This window comes from Geotrypetes seraphini, chromosome 5 (genome assembly GCF_902459505.1).
Source record: "Geotrypetes seraphini chromosome 5, aGeoSer1.1, whole genome shotgun sequence".
NCBI lineage: Eukaryota > Metazoa > Chordata > Amphibia > Gymnophiona > Dermophiidae > Geotrypetes > Geotrypetes seraphini.
This window is the reverse complement of record NC_047088.1, coordinates 151,178,955-151,192,272: the sequence shown is the minus strand read 5'-3', so window position 1 is coordinate 151,192,272 and position 13,318 is coordinate 151,178,955. Positions and strand designations below refer to the sequence as shown.

Below are 13,318 nucleotides of genomic sequence, written 5' to 3'. Positions count from 1 at the left end.
TTATGTAACAAATAAGAAATACCTTGGTTTGCGGGCATAATTTGATCCGTAAACATGCCTGTAATCCAAAACACTCGTATATCAAAGCGAATTTCCCCATAAGAAATAATGGAAACTCCACAACCCAAAAACTTTAATATGAAATACTGTATGTACTCATATTGCAAGACTTTGCTTGTTTAGAACAGTCACTACACTCCTGCAGTGTCAGAGAGAAAGAGAGAAGAACCATCGGCTCAGTTGTGATGATGTGATGTGTGTATACTGTATGTACTTATATTGCAAGACCTTGCTTGTATATCAAGTTAAAATTTAATAAAATGTTTTGCTTATCTTGCAAAACACTTGCATACCAAGTTACTTGCAATCCAAGGTTTTACTGTACAAATTTTTTAACCTATTCTCTCTTTCTGAGATCTCCTAAGTTATAATGTAAAAAGGAGATAGAGCAACTTTAATCTTAGCCAGAGGTACAAGTGGGCAATATTAACCACCTGTGGGACCCTAGGCAACCTTCTGTGAATGCCTCCATCTCATTCAGTAGCACAGTTTACTTCCCTACTAGCCAACCCACTTCATGGGTAGGTGGGGGGACGACGACAACATAAATATGTAGAACAGCTATCAGTCTGCACTGCTGATGACCATGCTAATCCATCCCTTTTGACATGACTTCCTGTTTCTGAGGAGCAGGACAGTGACATAGACTGGCCACCAGTGTTCCCTCTAAGCGGGCGGGTGTTGTGAGCAAACTTTTTTCACCGTGAGCCAAAAATATCGGGCGCCAGCAAGTTATGAGCCAACTCGCCCGATTCTCCTCTCGCCGCCCTGCCATCTGCCGTACGCCTCTTCCGATCGTGCGCTGTGACGAGAAACGTGTGCGCTGCGATGTAATATTTTGTGCGCCAGCGCACGCCAGCGCAGCTTAGCGGGAACACTGGTTCAAATGGTTTTATTTATTTCCCCAAATTTATTTTTGTTATACGCATTGAAAATATTTGATATTGCGTTTAAATCAAAATCTCAATAAACTTGAAACGAGTGCCCGTGAGATTGTGGGAGGGTTAAATACTCAAAACTTAGAAGTTTTTGCTACGCCAGCTTTCTGGTATCTTTACATACAGTGGCGTACCTAGCAGTGTTCCCTCTAAGCGGGCGGGTGTTGTGAGCAAACTTTTTTCACCGTGAGCCAAAAATATCGGGCGCCAGCAAGTTATGAGCCAACTCGCCCGATTCTCCTCTCGCCGCCCTGCCATCTGCCGTACGCCTCTTCCAATCGTGCGCTGTGACGAGAAACGTGTGCGCTGCGATGTAATATTTTGTGCGCCAGCGCACGCCAGCGCAGCTTAGCGGGAACACTGGTTCAAATGGTTTTATTTATTTCCCCAAATTTATTTTTGTTATACGCATTGAAAATATTTGATATTGCGTTTAAATCAAAATCTCAATAAACTTGAAACGAGTGCCCGTGAGATTGTGGGAGGGTTAAATACTCAAAACTTAGAAGTTTTTGCTACGCCAGCTTTCTGGTATCTTTACATACAGTGGCGTACCTAGCATATGTAACATCCGGGGCCCATCATTTTTTGGCACCCCCCCCCATCTGTAAGAAAAACATGATTTTTAGTAACAAACCACACGTCACACATGAGTACCTAGGAAAAGGCAGCATCTTACATATTGCAGTGAGCAGTACATCAATACACCCATTGTAAAACTAAACAAGCCAGACCAGCACAGATCAATCCTACACCGTCAATCCTAACAGAAAACCATGTCTTTCGAACACACAGAACACAGAAAACACCTTCGCCTAGTAAGGAATATGTAATCACAAACTAACCCCTCCCTCTTTTACAAAACTGTAGTGTGGATTTTAGCTACGGAGGTAACAGCTCTGATGCTCATAAAATTCTGAGCATCAGAGCTGCTACCACCAAGGCTGGTGCTAAAAACGCTTCACAGTTTTGTAAAAGGGGGGATAAAATAAAAATACATAGACAAAGGTTAAATTGAACCAGCAAGAAGCTGGACTCTGCATACAATGCTTCACAGAAACAGTGACACATGTCTCCTAAAGCAATAAATAAATAGAAATTTTTTGCTACCTTTGTCTTCTGTGGTTTCTCCTTTCCTCATCTTCTTGTAACTCTCTTCCTTCCATCCACTGTCTGCCTTCTCTCTTCCCCTATATGGCATCTTCTCTCCTTCTATGCCCCTTCCAGAAACTGTATGCCTCCCCCTTCCATCTCTCCTTTCACCCCATTGGTCTGGCATCTCTCTCCTCGCCTTCCCTCTCCCACACCTCTCCTCATAGTCTGGTATCTCCCCTTCCCTGATTCTCTGGCATCTCTCTCCTTTCCTTTTCTTCCATCTTTCGCTCCCCCTCCATGCTCTCACATCTCCCCCTTCCTTTTCCCTTAGACTGGCATACCTTCCTCCTACGCTCCAAGCCCTGGCATCTCCTTTAATTCCCTCCCTCATCTTCCTTCTCCCTCCAGCTGGGTACCGCAACACTCTTCCCTGCAGCTCTGCACTTCCCCACAATTGCCATGCTTCGGTTCCTCTTCTTCCTTCCTTCCTCCCCCCCCCCCGCGGGACCCTGCGGCACCATCAACTCTTACTCCCTCTAATGTCGGCCCTGCAGCTCCAGACTTCCTCGCACCTTCTCCCCTCCCCTTTGGATCGCTATTATTTTAAATGTTATAGCCGCGGAGCTGTATCCATCAGTGGAGATGTCTAACCTCGGCCTGCCCCGGAACTCTTACTGCAGCAGCCGCCCGTCTAGGCAGGAACAGGAAGTCACTGTTGCAGTAAGAGTTCCGGGGCAGGCCGAGGTTAGACATCTCCACTGATGGATACAGCTCCGCGGCTATAACATTTAAAATAATAGCGATCCAAAGGGGGAGGGGAGAAGGTGCGAGGAAGTCTGGAGCTGCAGGGCCGACATTAGAGGGAGTAAGAGTTGATGGTGCCGCAGGGTCCCGCGGGGGGGGGGGAGGAAGGAAGGAAGAAGAGGAACCGAAGCATGGCAATTGTGGGGAAGTGCAATCCCCCCAATGCGTCCCCTTACCTTACCGACGCGTGTGTGCGCTGTGAAGAGAAACTTTGCGCTGCGATGTAATATTTTGTGCGCGAGCGCAGGCCAACGCAGCTTAGCGGGAACACTGCTGGCCACAGATCCACACATTTATGCTGCCTTTTTTTTTTTCCTGAGACTCAGTTGGACCAGGGGATGGGAAGGAATGGAAGGAAGATACTGGACTAAAGTGGACCCTATGGTCAGAGCCTTTTTTGTTATTGGCCCATTGTTAAGAAGAACCTGTGGAATCTGTTTCCTTTGCCCACAGGTAAAAGTGGCTCTAGGGGAAAGCCAATAGTAACTTATTCAGTAAAGTGAAGAAGTTCAAATAGTCTAACAGAGCATTTTGAGAAAGGTTGAAGAAGCTCAGATGCTTTTAAATAAAGAGCAAGGAAATGTGAATAATTCCAAATTACTCCTGTCATCTGTTAGCTAATTCTAATGAATAAAATTGGAAAGCAGCATGTGTGGCACTAAATGAAGATATAAAGCTAATAGGCATTTACATATTGTCCATGTCACATCGGTTCAAATAGTGGGTTATCTCCACTTGTTGCCAGATATGTAGAAAAAACAAAATCTGAAAAGGGAGTAGTGGTAAAGCTTCAAGCAAAATCACTCAAAATGTGGAAAACGCACTACTAATAAGTACTGGAGGGATTGCCACAGTCATTCAAACAAAAACTCAAATCATAAAAATAATAAGTAAATTGTGGAGAAAAAACCTCAATACAGTGGGTTCACGGGCCACAAGGTACCCAACAAGAGCTTGTATCATCACTGGAATGAAAAAAACTCCACAAGGTCAATATAACTCAATCTATCACACCTGTGCCCCCAAAGAGCAAAGATGTCAGGTAGTGACACGCTGCTTAAATCTGGCATGGTCCCCCTGGAACTAGGGGAGCCTTTCAGATTGTTATCCCTAGGCAACAGTCTAGAACTGCTCTTTCCAATGGCCTTTCAAAGAACACCACTTAGTCAGAATGGCCTTAAGAAAAAAAAAGTAAACTTTATTTGGCCAATGACCTCAAAATCATAGTCCTTATCATGAGCTTGGTAATGCAACACAAACATAAGCCCATCACAGATTTTCATGAAAGCAAAAACAAAATATAATCAACAAAAAAGATTTGTATTGTAATCCACAATCAGGTTTAACCCAGTCAGTGGCTCTGGGCTTGGTAGTGAATTAAGCACATTCCTCTTCACCAGAGCCTCATTCTGGGAATGTTTGAAAGTTTCCATTTCTAGACAATAAGTTCCTGTTTCAGCAGAGAGACAGCTTTATGGCATTCAGCCAGCAGAGAAACAATAATGGTTCTAAAGGACAGTCTTAGTCACAAACCAGGATGGTGGTTAGTGAAAATATACCAGCATTTACTCACAGAAATTTTCACTACGTTTTAAGAGAGACATGCAGGCACTGTGCAATCAATGGGCTGCTATGGCAACAGCTAGCAGCTGTTCTCTGAGCATGGAGCTTTGTCAGCAATGATTCATAAACACAAAACAGACTGAGTTTCCTGCCCAGCGTTTGACTTAGTTTTTGTATTTCAATAATTTTTATTGGTTTTAACAAAATATATAGAACCATCCAGCAATACAGCATCCATAACATCAATTTAGTCCCCAACCTTCCCCCCCCCATCAATCCACATGACAATCCTGCAAATGAAAAACAACAGGCCTGGTAACAATGTTAGACATTCAAAATTCTGCTGCGAGCCTGAGGCATGAGATCAGTCCAAAATGGCTCCCATAACGCACAAAAATGGCGTCGGGAGGGAGAGCCAATATCAGCAATACTGCGACATTCCAAGGCTGCTTGAGAAATCAGAAGTGAATGCCTATGTTGCACCGACGGAGCATCCGAGGATAGCCAGACATGTAATATAGCTTTCTTACCCAGCAACATAACTCGGTCCACAAAAGCTGTCATTCCCCAAGGTTTTGGTGTGACAATCTTGTATTGTCCAAACAAAGCTGCTGGTGTGGGAGTCAAACTTCGAGACAAGAGGTTCGAGACATATCTACCCAAAGCCATCCAAAATAGCATCACTCTCGGACAGGAACAAAATTGATGACCCAGGGAGGCATAGGGGGTGGAACACTTGATACAACAATGAGACTGAATAATATGCATCTGATATGTCCGTGTAGGAGGTATATATAGGCGAAGTAAGAACCTATGTTGAAGTTCCCAAAGGATATTATCAGACGTCAATTTAAGAGCCTTCTTCAAAGCTCTACTATAATGTTGCTCCAAAAGCATACACTGTAAGTCTGTACCCCAAAGTTCCGCTATAAGCATAAAGTTTGCCCCCTTCTGACATTCCAATAGGCCAACATGATAGAAGCGAAGTGGGATGATATTTTGCGCCAAAAGGCTAAACATTTCAGACAGCACCTCACGATTCGCTTCCGTAAATGTTACTGGGAGAAAAGAATGAATATAATGCCTGACCTGAAAATAATGAAATACATCAGAACTAGGTAAAGCATAAATATCTTGCAGTTGTGCAAACGTATACAGAATACCGTCATCATCAAATAATTGAAAAAGAAATTGGAGACCCTTAGTTCGCCATAATCTAATAGCTTGACAGTGAATACCTGGTACAAAATCCCCATTTCCCTGAATAGGTAAATAACGAGAAGATTTAGAAGAAACTTGAAGAACACGGCATACCCATCGTTTGACTTAGTTTAACCATTGTTCTGATCAGTGAAAGATACAGTTCCTTAGTTTTAAGGCACAGAGAAAAAATGCAGAAAACTTTATAGTCCAAAAATACCTTCTCTTGCAGTACCTACAGTCTGCATACCATGAAGAACATTAAAGGCAAACATCCAGCAAACAGTGTTTGTTTCAAGCCACTTCCATTTGCTCTGGCCAAACTTCAGCTGCAGCACTGTTGTCCTCAACAATCATAGCCTCACCTGGCTCTGAGGAAAAGAACTCTGAAGGCAGGTTACCTTCAGCTTGCTCCTCTGCCATTTCCCAATCCGTGCTATGTAACCTCAGCTGGCTGGTCTGTGGTAAGCTGAGTCCTCGACTGAGCTTCCTGTCTTTCCCCTTGTTTTCTGCTGAGCCTCGCTTTAAGCTGAGGAAAACCACACCCCTTTGGCTTCTGAGGAGGGAAGGGCTTTCCTTCCTCAGCTTGTGACGTTTCTCTGAAAGAAAACTTTCTTTCTGGTTTCTGCCTTACAGGGCAGAGATTTCCTGCTTGGCTTTGGCACTGCCTCCGGTAAGGCAAACCTTTCCTGTTCTCAGCTGTCGTGCCATTCTGTGTCAAATTCATCTTCACTGCTCATAGGGTAGTCAGCTATATTACTATCATGGCCTCTGTCATGGTCTGCCCTTCTGCACTGGGGTTTGTGTGATATTCTATATTTACTTTGTGATAAACCTTGGTATTGCAGTAGGTTTGTCAAATTTCAAACACACTGATATTCATCAAAATCTTCTTTATCATTGTGAGTTTGTTGAAATCATGGCTCCACGCCAATAAACTTTGAAATGAAAGCTACAATTGTAGGAATAATAAGATTTTTAGAAAGTGCTTTAATTGTCGTGAAACATATATTGACAATTAGTCAGAATATTCATGAAAATACTGTCCAGAACAAACATGAAAAAAATACCACTTATCTCAAATAACTGGAACAAATCTTCTAGGACACAGCCATTGTCTAACTCTGTTATCTTGTCCCGACAGTGGTCCACTTGTTTCGCCTCTTAATACACTACATCAGGGGATAAAGAATCAAGCTGATATCAGAAACACACCTTCAATCCACTGGCACAGTTCTTCAAAATGGCCCTATTTATAGAAACATGATGGCAGATAAGGCCAAATGGCCCATCCAGTCTGCCCATCCGAAGCATCCACTATCTCCTACTCTCCCTAATACATCTCATATGCCTGTCCTATGCTTTCTTGAATTCAAACACAGTCTGTCTCCACAATCTGTGCTGGGAGACTATTTCATGCATCTACCACCCTTTCTGTAAAAAAAAGTTTATCCTAGGACAAGCAGGCAGCATATTCTCAAATGTGGGTGACATCATCCACGGAGCCTAGTATGGATAGTGAAAAAGTGTACTTTCACTTTAAAAATTTTCATTCTCAAGCCTGCCCATACTGCACATGCTCAAGTGTGACATCCCTCCTTCCCACCTCCCATTTGTCCCCATCCCCACTCACAACATGTTCTCTTCCCATGCCACGGTTCCATCAGGCAGCCTCGGGGCCTTTGCTAGGCCGGCCCGCTTCCAATGATGCAACTTCCTCTTTTGTCAGTGGAGGCTGCTTGATGGAACCGCAGCTAAACTAACGCTAGCGACAGCTGCATGGGGAAGTTAAAAACACGCAAGTACTGCTGAGCTTGTGATTCCATTAGGCAGCCTTGGGGCCTTTTGCTAGTTCGGCTTGCCTCCGATGATGCAAATTCCTCTATCGTTGGAAGCGGGCTGGCCTAGCAAAGGTCACACAGTGAGCTGCTGCTGTTCGGGGAGGGAGGGAGGCTGCAGAGAGAAGACGAGGAAGGCGGGAGATAATGTGACGGCAGGAGGAAGGACGACATACATTGCCGGCACTGCATAGACGCAATGGAAGAAGAAAGTTGGGAGACATACAGCGCCAGTGCCGCGTACCCCCTACAAGCGGCTCGTGTACCCCTAGGGGTAAGCATACCGCTTGTTGAGAAACACTGTTCTAGGATGCAAGATGTTATTATCGGAAAAAAATTCAACCAGTTGTTATGTACTGTAATAACTTTCTCTATTACTATAGCACAAATTTGTAAATTAGAGATAGGCCTATAATTTACCAGAAGTAAAGGATTGACATTCCATTTTTTCAAAATGGGCATCACAACCACATCCTTCCATAAGGATGGAACCAACCCTGTTTCTAGGCTTTTATTTAGCATGCAGGTTATTTAGCATGCTTAGGGATTGACAACCACGATAAAGGAATTGGGTCAATTATAGTTGAGGCTTTCACTCTACCCTTAATGATTCTGTCTGTTTCACTGACATAAACCATAAACTTAATCCCTAACTCCTCTTTACTTGCCTCAGACAATTATGTAGTTAAATTATTTCCCAACCCTGAGTTATTAAGGCTACATCAGTCACCTTAACACAAAAATGATCTATTAAGTAATCCATATTGGGAGTCAGACTAGGTAACTATTTATTTCCTATAGTCCAAGAATGTAGCAGAGAAAACAATTGGTATGAAGGACAATCATCACACAATATCAAATTAGACTAAAATTGAAATTTTGCTTTTCAGATTTCTTTACAGTAATAAGTAATGACATTTTTAACTAAAGTAAGCCAATTTAAAAAAATTAAGTTAGGCGTCTAGATCGGTAAGTGCCTTTTAGAGAATCAGGGCCTGAGTGTTGAAGGAGGTTGAACTGGAGAATGAACTGGAGGCAGTAGAATGATGACGAAACAAAGAGGGTGGGCTAGAAAGAAATTTTAAAATCACACAGATTATATAAAATTGTTTATTCTATGCTACTTAAAATTAATTTTCTATAAAATCTTCAGTGAGTGCAACAAAAGATTTCATTTGTTGGTGCAATAATTGAATGTCAAGGCAACATGCTGGATTCAGAATTTTCATGGTCTCCAACTTTTTAGAGTGATTAGGAAAACTTAACTGGTATGATTGTTTTCTTATCAGGCAGTTCAGATGTGGAACAGTCTTCCTTTAGAAATAAGCCTGAATTCATATATTTTTCATAAAGTTTTAAAGACCTACTTTTTGATTAAATCTATATGTGCAATAATTTTAAGTATATATGCTCCCCTTAATGTGGGGTTCTTCTTGTTGTAATCCACTCTGAATCTGAATTCAAAAATAGCGGAATATAAAACTACTTATTAGTTTAGATTTTTGCATACATATGTGTGAGATGAACAAGGGTATAAGTGACCTGAAGTGTTCTATGTTTCTATGTTAATTATAATCTCTAGATATTTAAATGATGACACCAGAGAAACAGGATGACCAAAGAGGATAAATGTAATCTGAGGAAGAGAGAACAAACTTGCTACACAATAGGCTACTGTTTTTTGTGGATTCAGTATCAATTAATGAATAGGAAGCCAACTAGCCACATCTTCTAAACAGATGACATTTAGTGAGATTAAGGGTTAAAGGTTTTGTATAATAAACCAGCACTAAATAGTCCACATAATAGTAAGCGCTGATGTTATGGGAGTGGTTTAAGATGGCAAGTGAGCTGACAAAAAGATTGAAAAGTACGGGAGAAGGCACCGAACCCTGTAGAACTTCACATATAAGAGAATAAGAAACGGATGATGATAGAACTTGAAAAGTGTGCTTATGTAAAAATGAGGGGAACCATTTCAGAACCATTCCACCAACCCCAATCATTATAAGCCTATTAAGGGGAAGAGTGTGATTTACCAGATCACCACAAAATATTTAGAGGGGCATAATCGAAAGAAATGTCTAAGTCCAAATTGGACGTAGGGTGCTAGTTGCCTCAGGGCATAAGTGTCCATTTTTGAAAAATACGTCTAAAGTATATATTTTTTCAAAAAACATCCATCTATATAATTTATAGTGAGCCTCCCCCCCAAAAAAACACCTACTTATATCCACTGTCACATGCTAGGCCCCTGCCTAGGTCTGCTGGCGGTCCTAACAGTAATTCTTCTGGCCTGTTGGTATGGCTTCCCCGGGAAAGAGGAAGGCCCTTCAGGTAAGACAAGACTAGGCACACTGTGCCCAGGCCACACTGAGGAGCGGAAATCGCAAAAGAATGGGAGACCCAGACAAGATAATATTGAATCCAAAAACTTATGCTTTATTGGGTGATTCAGGCTATTTCGGCTGAGCACTGCCAGCCTCAGTCATGCAGTCCATATACCAAGATGAAACAAAATAAAATAGTTCAAATATTTGTTAGCAATGTCCAAAGTTCAGGTACGGCATTCACTATAATTTCCCTGGACTTTATATTGTTAAAGACAGTCCTCTTCACCAGGGTTCAGGTAAGTAGCAAGTAATATTCTCAGTCCATCAATGCCATGAAAAATAAATCCAAAAGAGAAACACAAAACATAGAAGGCCAGCACTGTATCCAAATAGGAAAATAAAGCCAAACCTCCAAGGCTTCAGTCACTGGTTTGGTATATTCTATACAGTAGCCAGTTTCCCTGGTCATACAGCCAAGTTAACTGCTTTGCAGCCTGAAGTGGGGAAAGCCAGAACCCAGCCTTGAGTTCTTGCCACTGTTAACTTTGCTGGCAGAGCTCCGTTGTTGAGAGGGCTTATCACTAACAGTTAAGCTTCTGAACAAATGTGACATAGCAGGGTGCTTAAGGCAAATTACTTATGCTATAGACCAGGGGTGCCCAAAAGGTCTATCACAATCGACCAGTAGATCACAAAGGCAACGCGAGTCGATCACGGAGCCCAACCCTGGCTCCGCGATAGACTCACGTTGCCTTTGCGCTCTCTCTGTTCCCTGACACCACAACAGGCCAGCAGCGACTACGTACGTGACGGGTCAACCAGCCTTCTAACACCCCCCCGCCCCCCCCCCCCCCCGATGTCAATTCTGACGTTGGAGAGGAAGTTGTGGGCCAACCAATTGCTGCCTGGCTGGCCCGGAACTTCCTCTCCAATGTCAGAATTGATGTCAGGGAGAAGGCTGCTAGCCTGTTGCAGCATCGGGAAACTGGGAGAACTCAGCAGCAATGGTGGCATTGGTGGTGGCTTGAGGGCCTGTTCCCAGACATCAGCTGTGGCTTGGGGGGCCTGTTCCCAGACGACAGCCCCGGCGGTGGCTTGGGGAGAAAGAAAGGGGAGACAGAAAGACAGGGAGGCAGGACAGGGAGACAGAAAGAAAGAATGGGGGGCATGGAGACAGAAAGAAAGAAAGGGGGCAGGGAGACAGAAAATTAGAGAGAAAGAAAGTAAGAAAGGGGGGCAGGGAGATAGAAAGACAGAGAGAAAAAGAAAGGGGGACAGTGAAACAGAAAGAAAGAAAGGGGAGGGGGGCAGGGAGAGAGGAAGAAAAAGTTGAAAGGACAGAGATGTTGGTTGGGGAATGGAATGAGGTCTGGAGGAGACAAAGGGAAGAAAGAAGGGAAGAAATATTGGATGCACAGTAAGAAATCACCAGACAACAAAGGTAGGAAAAATGATTTTATTTTCAATTTAGTGATCAAAATGTGTCCGTTTTGAGAATTTATATCTGCTGTCTAGGGCCCCCTTTTACTAAACCGCAGTAGCGGATTTTAGCGCAAGGAGCCTATGAGCGTCGAGAGCAGCGTGGGGCATTCAGCACAACTCCCTGCACTAAAAAATGCTATTGCGGTTTAGTAAAAAGGAAGAGGGTATATTTGCCTATTTTTATATAGTTGTTACTAAGGTAATGTTGCATATTTTAAAGTCATCTGCCTTGACCTCTTTGAAACCCCCCCACCCCCCCGAAGATAAATGATAATTAACATTTTCTCTGCGTACAGTGTGCTTTGTGTTTTTTAAAATTTTATTGTTGGTAGATCATTTTGAATTGGTAATTTTAAAAGTAGCTCACAAGCCAAAAAAGTGTGTGCACCCCTGCTGTAGACTGAGGCTTTTATCAGGGTAAGGGCACAGTCTCAGTATCTCAGCTTCTTAGCAAACAAAAACAAAAGAAAAGTCATGGAGAAAATGGAGAGGCTGTTCCTTTGCTGTTTAATTAAGGTCACCTGACCTCTGCTTGCAGAGAGTCAGCAAGCACAAAAAAACTCAGTTCTGATATTCAAAAGACAGACTCTATCCTTTCCTTTAGCTTAGGAACTAACCTCTATCCACTCATGGTTAAAGCTTGCACCTAGAGGTAATTCACAAGTGTCCATAGTCTTTTCTCCTACCAAGCTCTCAGCAGCTGGTCTCAGGCTGGGCAAGTCCTCAGCCATTTCCATGTCCTCACTACTGTGATGTTGAAGGGAAAGACTCCTCACCTTCCTGGTTGCACTCCTGCTGGTGCCTCTGCCTTGCTTCCCCTTGTCTGTGATTCAGGGCTCTGTTTTTAAATGTATCATAGTCACACCCCTAGGAGGGGGGTTGGGCTGAAATTCCCTAGGAAATGGAACCTAGTTTCTCCTAGGTTGCTGATACTGAGAATACCTTAAAGGGCCAGGTTTCTACTTCTCAATAAAAGTCCTAACAGGCTTTCTGGTATATTTAAACTGATATGGCATTTTCTGCAGAATATCATCATGCTCATACCTTTCCTGCTCTACCTCACTGTCTGAGGGGTAGTCAGCCATTTCTACATCATTACCCCTAACCTGATCAGCTCTCCTGACCAGGGACAGTGTTCTGCTTTTATTAATCCCAGGGACAAAGCCGGCAATGGGTTTGTCACACCACCTATCTACAACCTCAATAGCCCTATGGCTGCAGGTGGCACCTATATAGCAGTACAGTAGGGTTTGGTGGCCTCACATTTTACACCATTAATGTAGTGGTTAGAGTGACTTATGGGCCTGGGTCCTCCTCTCTATGGTCCAGTAGATCATCCCTCAGACTACTTAAGCCACCTCTGTGCAGCTCTATTAGACTTTCCTATGCCAGGTGCTGATGTTCCAGAGGCAGGCATGTACATTTTTATTCTGATTTTTATGGTGGTGTGAGGGGGGGGGGGGGTCAGTGAATACTGGGGAGTGTGTCGAGGGGTCCGTACTTTGTCTCTGCAGTGGTTATCTGGTCACTTTGGATACTTTTTGAGCACTTAGACCTGTATTTAGATTGCCTAAATCACAATGTATAAGTTCCGCCTAAGCGGTCTTGTCAAACTTTCGATTATCCCTGCAGTATGACTAGGTTTATATCAGTCCACATCCTGCCCACACCACTCCTTCAAAAATGCCCCTTTCTGCTCTGGGCGCACAGCGAGATTCTGAGGCCTAAAATGTCCCTGGATACATCGAAAAATTTGTTTTGAATATCGGAACTTGGACGACCTGTCCTTTTGGTCATCCAAGTGCCAACTTGGGCAGCTTTTTAGACATATTTCTGTTTCGACTATGAGCCCCTTAGTGTCCAGTAAAGAATTAATTATGCAGTAAAAAAGACAAATCAACTGACAAAATCCAACAGTTCATTTACCCCCTCCTCTACAAAGCCGCACTAACGGCTGCCGTGCGATAACGGTCCCGAAACCCATAGAGATTTAAAGGGCTTCGGG

General features: G+C 43.2%; 1 protein-coding gene across 2 annotated transcripts in view; it reads left to right on the top strand.

The window, feature by feature from the left end:
- BMPR2 (bone morphogenetic protein receptor type 2) overlaps positions 1–13,318 on the top strand; it is a 325,794-nt gene that overhangs the window by 162,666 nt on the left and 149,810 nt on the right. The window lies entirely within an intron of this gene.